This window comes from Ambystoma mexicanum, chromosome 4q (genome assembly GCF_040938575.1).
Source record: "Ambystoma mexicanum isolate Mex_15411 chromosome 4q, UKY_AmexF1_1, whole genome shotgun sequence".
NCBI classification, from domain to species: Eukaryota; Metazoa; Chordata; class Amphibia; order Caudata; family Ambystomatidae; genus Ambystoma; species Ambystoma mexicanum.
Window position 1 is genome coordinate 461759478 of NC_090928.1, and position 19103 is coordinate 461778580.

A 19103-nucleotide genomic window follows, 5' to 3' on the forward strand; every position below is an offset into this window, starting at 1 on the left:
CACAAGGTACCCCGCCATCACCTGGGACCATAACCCGCAAGCATCCAACACCACAAGGGACCCCATTACCTGTGACCATACCCTGCAGGCAGCCCACCAGTGACCATACCCTGCATGCAGCTCACCCGTGACCATACCCCACAGGCAGCCCACACCACAAGGGACCCCGTCACCCGTTACCATGCCCCGCAGGCAGCCCACCCGTGACCATACCCCGCAGGTAGCCCACAACACAATGGCCCCCATCACTCGTGACCATACCTTGCAGGCAGCCACACCACAAGGGACACCCCATCACCTGTGACCATACTCTGCAGACAGCCCACACCACAAGGGACCCCCCATCACCCGTGACCATACCCCGCAGGCAGCCCACCCGTGACCAAACCCTGAAGGCAACCCACACCACAACAGACTTCCCATCACCCGTGACCATACTCTGCAGGCAGCTCACACCACACCACAGGGGACCCCCCCCATCACCCGTGACCATACCCCGCAGGCAGCCCACCTGTGACCATTCCCTGCATGCAGTCTAGCCCTAAGGGACTCCCATCACCCGTGACCATACCCCGCAGAAAGGCCATACCACAAGGGACCGCCCCATCACCCATGACCATACCCCGCAGGCAGCCCACTCTTGACCATACCCCGCATGCAGCCCACACCACAAGGGATCCCCCCTCACCCATGACCATACCCTGCAGGCAGCCCAGCCATGACCAACCCACACGGCAGCCCACCTTTGACCATACCCCCCAGGCAGCCCACATCACAAGGGACCCTCCATCACCCATGGCCATACCCTGCAGGCAGCCCAGCCATAACCAGACCCCTTAGGCAGCCCACACCACAAGAGACCCACCCATGACCATACCCCGCATGCTGCCTACCTGCGGCCATACCCTGCAGGCAGCCCACACCACAAGGGTGCCCCATCACCCGTGACCATACCCTGCAGAAAGCCCACACTACAAGGGACCCCCATCACCCGTGACCATGCCCCGCAGGCAGCATACCCATGACCATACCCCGCAGGTAGCCCAAACCACAAGGAACCCACCATCACCGGTGACCATACCCTGCAGGCAGCCTACACCTCAAGGGACCCCCCATCACCCTTGACCATACCCCACAGGCAGCCCACACAACAAGCGACCCCCCTTCACCCGTGACCATACCCTGCAGGCAGCTCACACCACAAGGTACCCCCATCCCCTGGGACCATACCCCGCAGGCAGCCCACACCACAAGGGACCCCCCATCACCCGTGACCATACCCCACAGGCAGCCCACACCCCCATCACCTGTGACCAAACCCTGCAGGCAGCCCACCTGTGACCATACCCTGCAGGCAGCCCGCACCACAATTGTCCCCATCACCCATGACCATACCCCGCAAGCAGCCCACACCATAACAAGGGACCCCCATCACCTGTGACCATACCCTGCAGGCAGCCCACCCGTGACCATACCCTACAGGCAGCCCACACCACAAGGGCCCCCATTACCTGTGACTATACCTGGCAGACAGCCCACACTACAAGGGACCCCCCTTCACCCGTGACCACACCCTGCAGGCAGCCGACCCGTGACCATACCCCGCAGGCAGCCCACACCACAAGAGCCTCCCCATCAACTGTGACCATACCCTGCAGGCAGCCCACACCGCAAGGGACCCCATCACCAGTGACAATACCCCTCAGGCAGCCCATCCTTGACCATACCCCGCATGCAGCCTACACGACAAGGGACCTCCAATCACCCGTGACCACGCCCCGCAGGCAGCCCACCCGTGACCATACCCAGCAGGCAGCCCACCCATGACCATAAGCCGCAGGCAGCCCACACCACAAGGTCACCCATCACCCATGACCATACCCCGCAGGCAGCCCTCACCACAAGGGACCACCGATCACCTGTGACCAAACCCCGCAGGCAAAACACCCATGACCATACGCCGCAGGCAGCCCACACCACAAGGTCACCCATCACCCATGACCATACCCCGCAGGCAGCCCATACCACAAGGGACCCCCATCACCTGTGACCATACACCGCAGGAGCCCACACCACAAGGTCACCCATCACCCATGACCATACCCTGCAGGCAGCCCACACCACAAGGTCACCCATCACCCATGACCATACCCTGTAGGCAGCCCAAACCACAAGGGACCCCCATCACCCGTGACCATACCCCGCAAGCAGCCCACACCACAACAAGGGACCCCATCACCTGTGACCATACCCTGCAGGCAGCCCACACCACAAGGGCCCCCATCACCTGTGGCTATACCTGGCGGGCAGCCCATACCACAAGGGACCCCCATCACCTGTGACCATACGCCGCAGGCAGCCCACACCACAAGGTCACCCATCACCCATGACCATACCCTGCAGGCAGCCCACACCACAAGGTCACCCATCACCCATGACCATACCCTGTAGGCAGCCCACACCACAAGGGACCCCCATCACCCGTGACCATACCCCGCAAGCAGCCCACACCACAACAAGGGACCCCATCACCTGAGACCATACCCTGCAGGCAGCCCACACCACAAGGGCCCCCATCACCTGTGGCTTTACCTGGCAGGCAGCCCACACTACAAGGGGCCCCCCTTCATCCGTGAGCACACCCTGCAGGCAGCCCACCCGTGACCATACCCCGCAGGCAGCCCACACCACAAGAGCCTCCCCATCACCTGTGACAATACCCCTCAGGCAGCCTATCTGTGACCATACCCCGCATGCAGCCTACACCACAAGGGACCTCCCATCACCCGTGCCCATACCCTTCAGGCAGCCCACCCATGACCATACCCCACAGGCAACCCACCCATAACCATACCCCACAGGCAGCCCACACCACAAGGGACACCCCATCACCCGTGACCATACCCGACAGGCGGCCCACACCACAAGGGACCCCCCAATCTCCCATGACCATACCCTGGAGGCAGCCCACCCGTGAGCATACCCGCAGGCAGCCCACCCCAAAAGGGACCCCCCATCACCCGTGACCATTCCCCGCAGGCAGCCCACCCATGACCATACCCTGCAGGCAGCCTACACCACAAGGGACCCCCCACCCCGTGACCAAACCCCACAGGCAGCCCACCTGTGACCATACCCCGCAGGCAGCCCACACTACAAGGGCCCCACATCACCCGTGACCATACCTCGCAGGTAACCCACACCACAAGGGTCCCCCATCACCCGTGACCATAACCCGCAAGCAGCCCACCCCATCACCCGTGACCTTAGCCCCTAGGCAGCCCACCCGTGACCATACTCTGCAGGCAGCCCACACCACAAGGGCCCACCATCACCCGTAACCATCCCCCGCAGGCAGCCCACACCACAAGGGACCCACCCTTCACCCGTAACTATACCCCGCAGGCTGCCTACCCGTGACCATACCTTGCAGGCAGCCCACACCACAAGGGTCCCCCATCACCCGTGACCATACCCTGCAGCAAGCCCACACTACAAGGGACCCCCCCATCACCTGTGACCATGTCCTGCAGGCAGCCCACCCGTGACCATACCCTGCAGGCACCCCACACCACAAGGGACCCCCCAATCACCCATGACCATACCCCGGAGGCAGCCCACCCGTGACCATACCTGCAGGCAGCCCACCCCAAAGTGACCCCCCATTACCCGTGACCATTCCCCGCAGGCAGCCCACCCATGACCATACCCTGCAGGCAGCCTACACCACAAGGGACTCCCCACCCCCATGACCAAAACCCGCAGGCAACCCACCCATGACCATACCCCGCAGGCAGCCCACACCACAAGGGCCCCCCATCACCCGTGACCATACCTTGCAGGCAGCCCACACCACAATGGACCCCCCATCACCTGTGACATACTCTGCAGGCAGCCCAACTGTGACCATACACCGCAGGCAGCCCACACCACAAGGGCCCACCATCACCCGTAACCATCCCCCGCAAGCAGCCCACACCACAATAGACCCCCATCACCAGTGACCAAACCCCACATGCAGCCCACACCACAAGCGACCCATCATCACCCGTGACCATACCCTGGAGGCAGCCCACAACACAAGGTACCCCGCCATCACCTGGGACCATAACCCGCAAGCATCCCACACCACAAGGGACCCTCATCACCTGTGACCATACCCCGCAGGCAGCCCACACCACAAGGGATCCCCCCATCACCTGTGACCAAACCCTGCAGGCAGCCCACCTGTGACCATACCCTGCAGGCAGCCCACCAGTGACCATACCCCGCAGGCAGCCCACACCACAAGGGATCCCCCCATCACCCGTGACCAAACCCTGCAGGCAGCCCACCTGTGACCATACCCTGCAGGCAGCCCACACCACAAGGGACCCCATCACCCGTTACCATGCCCCGCAGGCAGCCCACCCGTGACCATACCCCGCAGGTAGCCCACAACACAAGGGCCCCCCATCACCCGTGACCATACCTTGCAGGCAGCCACACCACAAGGGACACCCCATCACCTGTGACCATACTCTGCAGGCAGCCCACACCACAAGGGACCCCCCATCACCCGTGACCATACCCCGCAGGCAGCCCACCCGTGACCAAACCCTGCAGGCAAACCACACCACAACATACTTCCCATCACCCGTGACCATACTCTGCAGGCAGCTCACACCACAAGGGACCCCCCCCATCACCCGTGCCCATACCCCGCAGGCAGCCCACCTGTGACCATTCCTTGCATGCAGTGTAGTCCTAAGGGACCCCCATCACCCGTGACCATACCCCGCAGGCAGGCCATACCACAAGGGACCCCCCATCACCCATGACCATACCCCGCAGGCAGCCCACTCTTGACCATACCCCACATGCAGCCCACACCACAAGGGATCCCCCCTCACCCATGACCATACCCTGCAGGCAGCCCACCCATGACCAACCCACACGGCAGCCCACCTGTGACCATACCCTGCAGGCAGCCCACATCACAAGGGACCCTCCATCACCCATGGCCATACCCTGCAGGGAGCCCAGCCCTAACCAGACCCCGCAGGCAGCCCACACCAGAAGAGACCCCCATCACCCATGACCATACCCCGCAGGCTGCCTACCTGCAGCCATACCCCGCAGGCAGCCCACACCACAAGAGTGCCCCATCACCCGTGACCATACCCTGCAGCAAGCCCACACGACAAGGGACCCCCATCACCCGTGACCATGCCCCGCAGGCAGCATACCATTGACAATACCCCGCAGGTAGCTCACACCACAAGGAACCCACCATCACCGGTGACCATACCCTGCAGGCAGCCTACACCTCAAGGGACCCCCCATCACCCTTGACCATACCCCACAGGCAGCCCGCCCGTGACCAGACCCTGCATACAGCCCACATCACATGGGACCCCCCATCACCCGTGACCATACCCCACAGGCAGCCCACACCACAAGCGACCCCCCATCACCCGTGACCATACCCTGCAGGCAGCTCACACCACAAGGTGCCCCCATCCCCTGGGACCATACCCCGCAGGCAGCCCGCACCACACGGGACCCCCATCACCCGTGACCATACCCCACAGGCAGCCCACACCCCCCATCACATGTCACCATACCCTGCAGGCAGCCCATCCGTGACCTTACCCTGCAGGCAGCCCACACCACAAGGGCCCCCATTAACTGTGACTATACCTGGCAGGCAGCCCACACTACAAGGGACCCCCCTTCACCCGTAACCACACCCTGCAGGCAGCCCACCCGTGACCATACCCTGCAGGCAGCCCACACCACAAGGGCCCCCATTACCTGTGACTATACCTGGCAGGCAGCCCACACTACAAGGGACCCCCCTTCACCCGTGACCACACCCTGCAGGCAGCCCACCCGTGACCATACCCCGCAGGCAGCCCACTCCACAAGAGCCTCCCCATCACCTGTGACCATACCCTGCAGGCAGCCCACACCACAACAGACCCCATCACCGGTGACAATACCCCTCAGGCAGCCCATCCGTGACCATACCCCGCATGCAGCCTACACGACAAGGGACCACCCATCACCCGTGACCATGCCCCGCAGGCAGCCCACCCGTGACCATACCCCACAGGCAGCCCACCGATGACCATAAACCGCAGGCAGCCCACACCACAAGTTCACCCATCACCCATGACCATAACCCGCAGGCAGCCCACACCACAAGGGACCGCCCATCACCCGTGACCATTCCCCGCAGGCACCCCACCCATGACCATACCCTGCAGGCAGCCTACACCACAAGGGACCCCCCACCCCGTGACCAAACCCCACAGGCAGCCCACCCGTGACCATACCCCGCAGGCAGCCCACACCACAAGGGCCCCCCATCACCCGTGACCATACCTCGCAGGCAGCCCACACCACAATGGACCCCCCATCACCTGTGACATACTCTGCAGGCGGCCCATCTGTGACCATACCCCGCAGGCAACCCACACCACAAGAGTCCCCCCATCACCCGTGACCATACCCCGCAGGCAGCCCACCCCATCACCGGTGACCATAGCCCCTAGGCAGCCCACCCGTGACCAGACAATGCAGGCAGCCCACACCACAAGGGCCCACCATCACCCGTAACCATCCCGGGCAGGCAGCCCACACCACAAGGGACCCACCCTTCACCCGTAACTATACCCCACAGGCTGCCTACCCGTGACCATACCTCACAGACAGCCCACACCACAAGGGTCCCCCATCACCTGTGACCATACCCTGCAGCAAGCCCACACTACAAGGGACCCCCCCATCACCTGTGACCATGTCCCGCAGGCAGCCCACCCGTGACCATACCCTGCAGGCACCCCACACCACAAGTGACCCCCCAATCACCCATGACCATACCCCGGAGGCAGCCCACCCATGACCATACCTGCAGGCAGCCCACCCCAAAGTGACCCCCCATTATCCGTGACCATTCCCCGCAGGCAGCCCACCCATGACCATACCCTGCAGGCAGCCTACACCACAAGGGACTCCCCACCCCCGTGACCAAACCCCGCAGGCAACCCACCCATGACCATACCCTTCAGGCAGCCCACACCACAAGGGCCCCCCATCACCCATGACCATACCTCGCAGGCAGCCCACACCACAATGGACCCCCCATCACCTGTGACATACTCTGCAGGCAGCCCAACTGTGACCATACACCGCAGGCAGCCCACACCACAAGGGCCCACCATCACCCGTAACCATCCCCCGCAAGCAGCCCACACCACAATAGACCCCCATCACCGGTGACCAAACCCCACAGGCAGCCCACACCACAAGCGACCCCCCATCACCCGTGACCATACCCTGTAGGCAGCCCACAACACAAGGTACCCCGCCATCACCTGGGACCATAACCCGCAAGCATCCCACACCACAAGGGACCCTCATCACCTGTGACCATACCCCGCAGGCAGCCCACACCACAAGGGATCCCCCCATCACCCATGACCAAACCCTGCAGGCAGCCCACCTGTGACCATACCCTGCAGGCAGCCCACACCACAAGGGACCCCATCACCTGTGACCATACCCTGCAGGCATCCCACCAGTGACCATACCCTCCAGTCAGCCCACACCACAAGGGATCCCATCTCCCGTGACCATACCCTGCAGGCAGCTCACCCGTGACCATACCTTGCATGCAGCTTACCCGTGACCATACCACCCGCAGGTAGCCCACAACACAAGGGCCCCCCATCACCCGTGACCATACCTTGCAGGCAGCCACACCACAAGGACACCCCATCACCTGTGACCATACTCTGCAGGCAGCCCACACCACAAGGGACCCCCCATCACCCGTGACCATACCCTGCAGGCAGCCCACCCGTGACCAAACCCTGCAGGCAACCCACACCACAACAGACTTCCCATCACCCGTGACCATACTCTGCAGGCAGCTCACACCACAAGGGACCCCCCCATCACCCGTGCCCATACCCCGCAGGCAGCCCACCTGTGACCATTCCTTGCATGCAGTGTAGTCCTAAGGGACCCCCATCACCCGTGACCATACCCCGCAGGCAGGCCATACCACAAGGGACCCCCCGATCACCCATTACCATACCCCGCAGGCAGCCCACTCTTGACATACCCCGCATGCAGCCCACACCACAAGGGATCCCCCCTCACCAATGACCATACCCTGCAGGCAGCCCACCCATGACCAACCCACAGGGCAGCCCACCTTTGACCATACCCCGCAGGCAGCCCACATCACAAGGGACCCTCCATCACCCATGGCCATAAACTGCAGGCAGCCCACCCATAACCAGACCCCGCAGGCAGCCCACACCATAAGAGACCCCCATCACCCATGACCATACCCCGCAGGCTGCATACCTGCGGCCATACCCCGCAGGCAGCCCACACCACAATGGTGCCCCATCACCCGTGACCATACCCTGCAGCAAGCCCACACGACAAGGGACCCCCATCACCCGTGACCATGCCCCGCAGGCAGCATACCCATGACCATACCCCGCAGGTAGCCCACACCACAAGGAACCCACCATCACCGTTGACCATACCCTGCAGGCAGCCTACACCTCAAGGGACCCCCCATCACCCTTGACCATACCCCACAGGCAGCCCGCCCGTGACCATACACTGCGTACAGCCCACATCACATGGGACCCCCCATCACCCGTGACCATACCCCACAGGCAGCCCACACCACAAGCGACCCCCCATCACCCGTGACCATACCCTGCAGGCAGGTCACACCACAAGGTACCCCCATCCCCTGGGACCATACCCCGCAGGCAGCCTACACCACAAGGGACCCACCATCACCCGTGACCATACCCCACAGGCAGCCCACACCCCCCATCACCTGTGACCAAACCCTGCAGGCAGCCCACCTGTGACCATACCCTGCAGGCAGCCCACACCACAAGGGTCCCCATCACCCGTGACCATACCCCGCAAGAAGCCCACACCACAACAAGGGACCCCCATCACCTGTGACCATACCCTGCAGGCAGCCCACCCGTGACCATACCCTGCAGGCAGCCCACACCACAAGGGCCCCCATTACCTGTGACTATTCCTGGCAGGCAGCCCACTCTACAAGGGACCCCCCTTTACCCGTGACCACACCCTGCAGGCAGGCCACCCGTGACCATACCCAGCAGGCAGCCCACACCACAAGAGCCTCCCCATCACCTGTGACCATACCCTGCAGGCAGCCCACACCACAAGGGACCCCATCACCGGTGACAATACCCCTCAGGCAGCCCATCCGTGACCATACCTCGCAGGCAGCCCACACCACAATGGACCCCCCATCACCTGTGACATACTCTGCAGGCAGCCCAACTGTGACCATACACCGCAGGCAGCCCATACCACAAGGGCCCACCATCACCTGTAACCATCCCCCGCAAGCAGCCCACAGCACAATAGACCCCCATCACCGGTGACCAAACCCCACAGGCAGCCCACACCACAAGCGACCCCCCATCACCCGTGACCATACCCTGCAGGCAGCCCACAACACAAGGTACCCCGCCATCACCTGTGACCATAACCCACAAGCATCCCACACCACAAGGGACCCTCATCACCTGTGACCATACCCCGCAGGCAGCCCACACCACAAGGGATCCCCCATCACCCGTGACCATACCTTGCAGGCAGCCACACCACAAGGGACACCCCATCACCTGTGACCATACTCTGCAGGCAGCCCACACCACAAGGGACCCCCCATCACCCGTGACCATACCCCGCAGGCAGCCCACCCGTGACCAAACCCTGCAGGCAACCCACACCACAACAGACTTCCCATCACCCGTGACCATACTCTGCAGGCAGCTCACACCACAAGGGACCCCCCCCCATCACCCGTGCCCATACCCCGCAGGCAGCCCACCTGTGACCATTCCTTGCATGCAGTGTAGTCCTAAGGGACCCCCATCACCCGTGACCATACCCCGCAGGCAGGCCATACCACAAGGGACCCCCCCATAACCCATGACCATACCCCGCAGGCAGCCCACTCTTGACCATACCCCGCATGCAGCCCACACCACAAGGGATCCCCCCTCACCCATGACCATACCCTGCAGGCAGCCCACCCATGACCAACCCACACGGCAGCCCACCTTTGACCATACCCCGCAGGCAGCCCACATCACAAGGGACCCTCCATCACCCATGGCCATACCCTGCAGGCAGCCCACCCATAACCAGACCCCGCAGGCAGCCCACACCACAAGAGACCCCCATTACCCATGACCATACCCCGCAGGCTGCCTACCTGCGGCCATATCCCGCAGGCAGCCCACACCACAAGGGTGCCCCATCACCCGTGACCATACCCTGCAGCAAGCCCACACAACAAGGGAACCCCAACACCCGTGACCATGCCCCGCAGGCAGCATACCCATGACCATACCCCGCAGGTAGCCCACACCACAAGAAACCCACCATCACCGGTGACCATACCCTGCAGGCAGCCTACACCTCAAGGGACCCCCCATCACCCTTAACCATACCCCACAGGCAGCCCGCCCGTGACCATACCCTGCATACAGCCCACATCACATGGGACCCCCCATCACCCGTGACCATACCCCACAGGCAGCCCACACCACAAGCGACCCCCCATCACCCGTGACCATACCCTGCAGGCAGCTCACACCACAAAGTACCCCCATCCCCTGGGACCATAGCCCACAGGCAGCCCACACCACAAGCGACCCCCCATCACACGTGACCATACCCTGCAGGCAGTTCACACCACAAGGTACCCCCATCACCTGTGACCAAACCCTGCAGGCAGCCCAACCATGACCATACCCTGCAGGCAGCCCACACCACAAGGGCCCCCCTTACCTGTGACTATACCTGGCAGGCAGCCCACACTACAAGGGACCCCCCTTCACCCGTGACCATACCCTGCAGGCAGCCCACACCACAAGGGCCCCCCTTACCTGTGACTATATCTGGCAGGCAGCCCACACTACAAGGGACCCCCCATCACCCGTGACCATACCCCACAGGCAGCCCACACCACAAGCGACCCACCATCACCCGTGACCATACCCTGGAGGCAGCTCACACCACAAGGTACCCGCATCCCCTGGGACCATACCCCGCAGGCAGCCCACACCACAAGGGACCCCCCATCACCCGTGACCATACCCCACAGGCAGCCCACACCCCCATCACCTGTGACCAAACCCTGCAGGCAGCCCACCTGTGACCATACCCTGCAGGCAGCCCACACCACAATTGTCCCCATCACCCATGACCATACCCCGCAAGCAGCCCACACCACAACAAGGGACCCCCATCACCTGTGACCATACCCTGTAGGCAGCCCACCCGTGACCATACCCTGCAGGCAGCCCACACCACAAGGGCCCCCATTACCTGTGACTATACCTGGCAGACAGCCCACACTACAAGGGACCCCCCTTCACCCGTGACCACACCCTGCAGGCAGCCGACCCGTGACCATACCCCGCAGGCAGCCCACACCACAAGAGCCTCCCCATCACCTGTGACCATACCCTGCAGGCAGCCCACACCACAAGGTCACCCATCACCCATGACCATACCCCGCAGGCAGCCCACACCACAAGGGACCACCGATCACCTGTGACCAAACCCCGCAGGCAACACACCCATGACCATACGCCGCAGGCAGCCCACACCACAAGGTCACCCATCACCCATGACCATACCCCGCAGGCAGCCCATACCAGAAGGGACCCCCATCACCTGTGACCATACGCCGCAGGCAGCCCACACCACAAGGTCACCCATCACCCATGACCATACCCTGCAGGCAGCCCACACCACAAGGTCACCCATCACCCATGACCATACCCTGTAGGCAGCCCAAACCACAAGGGACCCCATCACCCGTGACCATACCCCGCAAGCAGCCCACACCACAACAAGGGACCCCATCACCTGTGACCATACCCTGCAGGCAGCCCACACCACAAGGGCCCCCATCACCTGTGGCTATACCTGGCGGGCAGCCCATACCACAAGGGACCCCCATCACCTGTGACCATACGCCGCAGGCAGCCCACACCACAAGGTCACCCATCACCCATGACCATACCCTGCAGGCAGCCCACACCACAAGGTCACCCATCACCCATGACCATACCCTGTAGGCAGCCCACACCACAAGGGACCCCCATCACCCGTGACCATACCCCGCAAGCAGCCCAACCCACAACAAGGGACCCCATCACCTGTGACCATACCCTGCAGGCAGCCCACACCACAAGGGCCCCCATCACCTGTGGCTATACCTGGCAGGCAGCCCACACTACAAGGGGCCCCCCTTCACCCGTGAGCCCACCCTGCAGGCAGCCCACCCGTGACCATACCCCGCATGCAGCCTACACCACAAGGGACCTCCCATCACCCGTGCCCATACCCTGCAGGCAGCCCACCCATGACCATACCCCACAGGCAACCCACCCATAACCATACCCCACAGGCAGCCCACACCACAAGGGACCCCCCATCACCCGTGACCATACCCGACAGGCGGCCCACACCACAAGGGACCCCCCAATCTCCCATGACCATACCCTGGAGGCAGCCCACCCGTGACCATACCCGCAGGCAGCCCACCCCAAAAGGGACCCCCCATCACCCGTGACCATTCCCCGCAGGCAGCCCACCCATGACCATACCCTGCAGGCAGCCTACACCACAAGGGACCCCCCACCCCGTGACCAAACCCCACAGGCAGCCCACCTGTGACCATACCCCGCAGCCAGCCCACACCACAAGGGCCCCACATCACCCGTGACCATACCTCGCAGGCAGCCCACACCACAATGGACCCCCCATCACCTGTGACATACTCTGCAGGCAGCCCACCCATGACCATACCCTGCAGGCAGCCTACACCACAAGGGACCCCCCACCCCGTGACCAAACCCCACAGGCAGCCCACCTGTGACCATACCCCGCAGGCAGCCCACACCACAAGAGCCCCACATCACCCGTGACCATACCTCGCAGGCAACCCACACCACAAGGGTCCCCCCATCACCCGTGACCATAACCCGCAGGCAGCCCACCCCATCACCCGTGACCTTAGCCCCTAGGCAGCCCACCCGTGACCATACTCTGCAGGCAGCCCACACCACAAGGGCCCACCATCACCCGTAACCATCCCCCGCAGGCAGCCCACACCACAAGGGACCCACCCTTCACCCGTAACTATACCCCGCAGGCTGCCTACCCGTGACCATACCTCGCAGGCAGCCCACACCACAAGGGTCCCCCATCACCCGTGACCATACCCTGCAGCAAGCCCACACTACAAGGGACCCCCCCATCACCTGTGACCATGTCCTGCAGGCAGCCCACCCGTGACCATACCCTGCAGGCACCCCACACCACAAGGGACCCCCCAATCACCCATGACCATACCCCGGAGGCAGCCCACCCGTGACCATACCTGCAGGCAGCCCACCCCAAAGTGACCCCCCATTACCCGTGACCATTCCCCGCAGGCAGCCCACCCATGACCATAATCTGCAGGCAGCCTACACCACAAGGGACTCCCCACCCCATGACCAAAACCCGCAGGCAACCCACCCATGACCATACCCCGCAGGCAGCCCACACCACAAGGGCCCCCCATCACCCGTGACCATACCTTGCAGGCAGCCCACACCACAATGGACCCCCATCACATGTGACATACTCTGCAGGCAGCCCAACTGTGACCATACACCGCAGGCAGCCCACACCACAAGGGCCCACCATCACCCGTAACCATCCCCCGCAAGCAGCCCACACCACAATAGACCCCCATCACCAGTGACCAAACCCCACAGGCAGCCCACACCACAAGCGACCCATCATCACCCGTGACCATACCCTGGAGGCAGCCCACAACACAAGGTACCCCGCCATCACCTGGGACCATAACCCGCAAGCATCCCACACCACAAGGGACCCTCATCACCTGTGACCATACCCTGCAGGCAGCCCACACCACAAGGGATCCCCCCATCACCTGTGAACAAACCCTGCAGGCAGCCCACCTGTGACCATACCCTGCAGGCAGCCCACACCACAAGGGACCCCATCACCTGTGACCATACCCTGCAGGCAGCCCACCAGTGACCATACCCCGCAGGCAGCCCACACCACAAGGGATCCCCCCATCAAACGTGACCAAACCCTGCAGGCAGCCCACCTGTGACCATACCCTGCAGGCAGCCCACACCACAAGGGACCCCATCACCCGTTACTATGCCCCGCAGGCAGCCCACCCGTGACCATACCCCGCAGTTAGCCCACAACACAAGGGCCCCCCATCACCCGTGACCATACCTTGCAGGCAGCCACACCACAAGGGACACCCCATCACCTGTGACCATACTCTGCATGCAGCCCACACCACAAGGGACCCCCCATCACCCGTGACCATACCCCGCAGGCAGCCCACCCGTGACCAAACCCTGCAGGCAAACCACACCACAACATACTTCCCATCACCCGTGACCATACTCTGCAGGCAGCTCACACCACAAGGGACCCCCCCATCACCCGTGCCCATACCCCGCAGGCAGCCCACCTGTGACCATTCCTTGCATGCAGTGTAGTCCTAAGGGACCCCCATCACCCGTGACCATACCCCGCAGGCAGGCCATACCACAAGGGACCCCCCATCACCCATGACCATACCCCGCAGGCAGCCCACTCTTGACCATACCCCACATGCAGCCCACACCACAAGGGATCCCCCCTCACCCATGACCATACCCTGCAGGCAGCCCACCCATGACCAACCCACACGGCAGCCCACCTTTGACCATACCCTGCAGGCAGCCCACATCACAAGGGACCCTCCATCACCCATGGCCATACCCTGCAGGGAGCCCAGCCATAACCAGACCCCGCAGGCAGCCCACACCAGAACAGACCCCCATCACCCATGACCATACCCCGCAGGCTGCCTACCTGCAGCCATACCGCGCAGGCAGCCCACACCACAAGGGTGCCCCATCACCCGTGACCATACCCTGCAGCAAGCCCACACGACAAGGGACCCCCATCACCCGTGACCATGCCCCGCAGGCAGCATACCATTGACAATACCCTGCAGGTAGCCCACACCACAAGGAACCCACCATCACCGGTGACCATACCCTGCAGGCAGCCTACACCTCAAGGGACCCCCCATCACCCTTGACCATACCCCACAGGCAGCCCGCCCGTGACCATACCCTGCTAACAGCCCACATCACATGGGACCCCCCATCACCCGTGACCATACCCCACAGGCAGCCCACACCACAAGCGACCCCCCATCACCCGTGACCATACCCTGCAGGCAGCTCACACCACAAGGTACCCCCATCCCCTGGGACCATACCCCGCAGGCAGCCCACACCACACGGGACCCCCATCACCGGTGACCATACCCCACAGGCAGCCCACACCCCCCATCACCTGTCACCATACCCTGCAGGCAGCCCATCCGTGACCTTACCCTGCAGGCAGCCCACACCACAAGGGCCCCCATTACCTGTGACTATACCTGGCAGGCAGCCCACACTACAAGGGACCCCCCTTCACCCGTGACCACACCCTGCAGGCAGCCCACCCGTGACCATACCCTGCAGGCAGCCCACACCACAAGGGCCCCCATTACCTGTGACTATACCTGGCAGGCAGCCCACACTACAAGGGACCCCCCTTCACCCGTGACCAGACACTGCAGGCAGCCCACCCGTGACCATACCCCGCAGGCAGCCCACACCACAAGAGCCTCCCCATCACCTGTGACCATACCCTGCAGGCAGCCCACACCACAACAGACCCCATCACCGGTGACAATACCCCTCAGGCAGCCCATCCGTGACCATACCCCGCATGCAGCCTACACGACAAGGGACCACCCATCACCCGTGACCATGCCCCGCAGGCAGCCCACCCGTGACCATACCCCGCAGGCAGCCCACCGATGACCATAAGCCGCAGGCAGCCCACACCACAAGGTCACCCATCACCCATGACCATAACCCGCAGGCAGCCCACACCACAAGGGACCCCCCATCACCCGTGACCATTCCCCGCAGGCACCCCACCCATGACCATACCCTGCAGGCAGCCTACACCACAAGGGACCCCCACCCCGTGACCAAACCCCACAGGCAGCTCACCCGTGACCATACCCCGCAGGCAGCCCACACCACAAGGGCCCCCCATCACCCGTGACCATACCTCGCAAGCAGCCCACACCACAATGGACCCCCCATCACCTGTGACATACTCTGCAGGCGGCCCATCTGTGACCATACCCCGCAGGCAACCCACACCACAAGGGTCCCCCCATCACCCGTGACCATACCCCGCAGGCAGCCCACCCCATCACCGGTGACCATAGCCCCTAGGCAGCCCACCCGTGACCATACAATGCAGGCAGCCCACACCACAAGGGCCCACCATCACCCGTAACCATCCCCCGCAGGCAGCCCACACCACAAGGGACCCACCCTTCACCCGTAACTATACCCCACAGGCTGCCTACCCGTGACCATACCTCACAGGCAGCCCACACCACAAGGGTCCCCCATCACCTGTGACCATACCCTGCAGCAAGCCCACACTACAAGGGACCCCCCCATCACCTGTGACCATGTCCCGCAGGCAGCCCACCCGTGACCATACCCTGCAGGCACCCCACACCACAAGTGACCCCCCAATCACCCATGACCATACCCCGGAGGCAGCCCACCCATGACCATACCTGCAGGCAGCCCACCCCAAAGTGACCCCCATTACCCGTGACCATTCCCCGCAGGCAGCCCACCCATGACCATACCCTGCAGGCAGCCTACACCACAAGGGACTCCCCACCCCCGTGACCAAACCCCGCAGGCAACCCACCCATGACCATACCCTTCAGGCAGCCCACACCACAAGGGCCCCCCATCACCCGTGACCATACCTCGCAGGCAGCCCACACCACAATGGACCCCCCATCACCTGTGACATACTCTGCAGGCAGCCCAACTGTGACCATACACCGCAGGCAGCCCACACCACAAGGGCCCACCATCACCTGTAACCATCCCCCGCAAGCAGCCCACACCACAATAGACCCCCATCACCGGTGACCAAACCCCACAGGCAGCCCACACCACAAGCGACCCCCCATCATCCGTGACCATACCCTGTAGGCAGCCCACAACACAAGGTACCCCGCCATCACCTGGGACCATAACCCGCAAGCATCCCACACCACAAGGGACCCTCATCACCTGTGACCATACCCCGCAGGCAGCCCACACCACAAGGGATCCCCCCATCACCCATGACCAAACCCTGCAGGTAGCCCACCTGTGACCATACCCTCCAGTCAGCCCACACCACAAGGGATCCCATCACCCGTGACCATACCCTGCAGGCAGCTCACCCGTGACCATACCTTGCATGCAGCTTACCCGTGACCATACCCCACAGGCAGCCCACACCACAAGGGACCCCATCACCCGTTACCATGCCCCGCAGGCAGCCCACCCGTGACCATACCCCGCAGGTAGCCCACAACACAAGGGCCCCCCATCACCCGTGACCATACCTTGCAGGCAGCCACACCACAAGGGACACCCCATCACCTGTGACCATACTCTGCAGGCAGCCCACACCACAATGGACCCCCCAACACCCGTGACCATACCCTGCAGGCAGCCCACCCGTGACCAAACCCTGCAGGCAACCCACACCACAACAGACTTCCCATCACCCGTGACCATACTCTGCAGGCAGCTCACACCACAAGGGACCCCCCATCACCCGTGCCCATACCCCGCAGGCAGCCCACCTGTGACCATTCCTTGCATGCAGTGTAGTCCTAAGGGACCCCCATCACCCGTGACCATACCCCGCAGGCAGGCCATACCACAAGGGACCCCCCCATCACCCATGACCATACCCCGCAGGCAGCCCACTCTTGACCATACCCCGCATGCAGCCCACACAAGGGATCCCCCCTCACCCATGACCATACCCTTAAGGCAGCCCACCCATGACCAACCCACACGGCAGCCCACCTTTGACCATACCCCGCAGGCAGCCCACATCACAAGGGACCCTCCATCACCAATGGCCATAAACTGCAGGCAGCCCACCCATAACCAGACCCCGCAGGCAGCCCACACCATAAGAGACCCCCATCACCCATGACCATACCCCGCAGGCTGCATACCTGCGGCCATACCCCGCAGGCAGCCCACACCACAATGGTGCCCCATCACCCGTGACCATACCCTGCAGCAAGCCCACACGACAAGGGACCCCCATCACCCGTGACCATGCCCCGCAGGCAGCATACCCATGACCATACCCCGCAGGTAGCCCACACCACAAGGAACCCACCATCACCGGTGACCATACCCTGCAGGCAGCCTACACCTCAAGGGACCCCCCATCACCCTTGACCATACCCCACAGGCAGCCCGCCCGTGACCATACCCTGCATACAGCCCACATCACATGGGACCCCCCATCACCCCTGACCATACCCCACAGGCAGACCACACCACAAGCGACCCCCCATCACTCGTGACCATACCCTGCAGGCAGCTCACACCACAAGGTACCCCCATCCCCTGGGACAATACCCCGCAGGCAGCCCACACCACAAGGGACCCACCATCACCCGTGACCATACCCCACAGGCAGCCCACACCCCCATCACCTGTGACCAAACCCTGCAGGCAGCCCACCTGTGACCATACCCTGCAGGCAGCCCACACCACAAGGGTCCCCATCACCCGTGACCATACCCCGCAAGCAGCCCACATCACAACAAGGGACCCCCATCACCTGTGACCATACCCTGCAGGCAGCCCACCCGTGACCATACCCTGCAGGCAGCCCACACCACAAGGGCCCCCATTACCTGTGACTATTCCTGGCAGGCAGCCCACACTACAAGGGACCCCCCTTTACCCGTGACCACACCCTGCAGGCAGGCCACCCGTGACCATACCCAGCAGGCAGCCCACACCACAAGAGCCTCCCCATCACCTGTGACCATACCCTGCAGGCAGCCCACACCACAAGGGACCCCATCA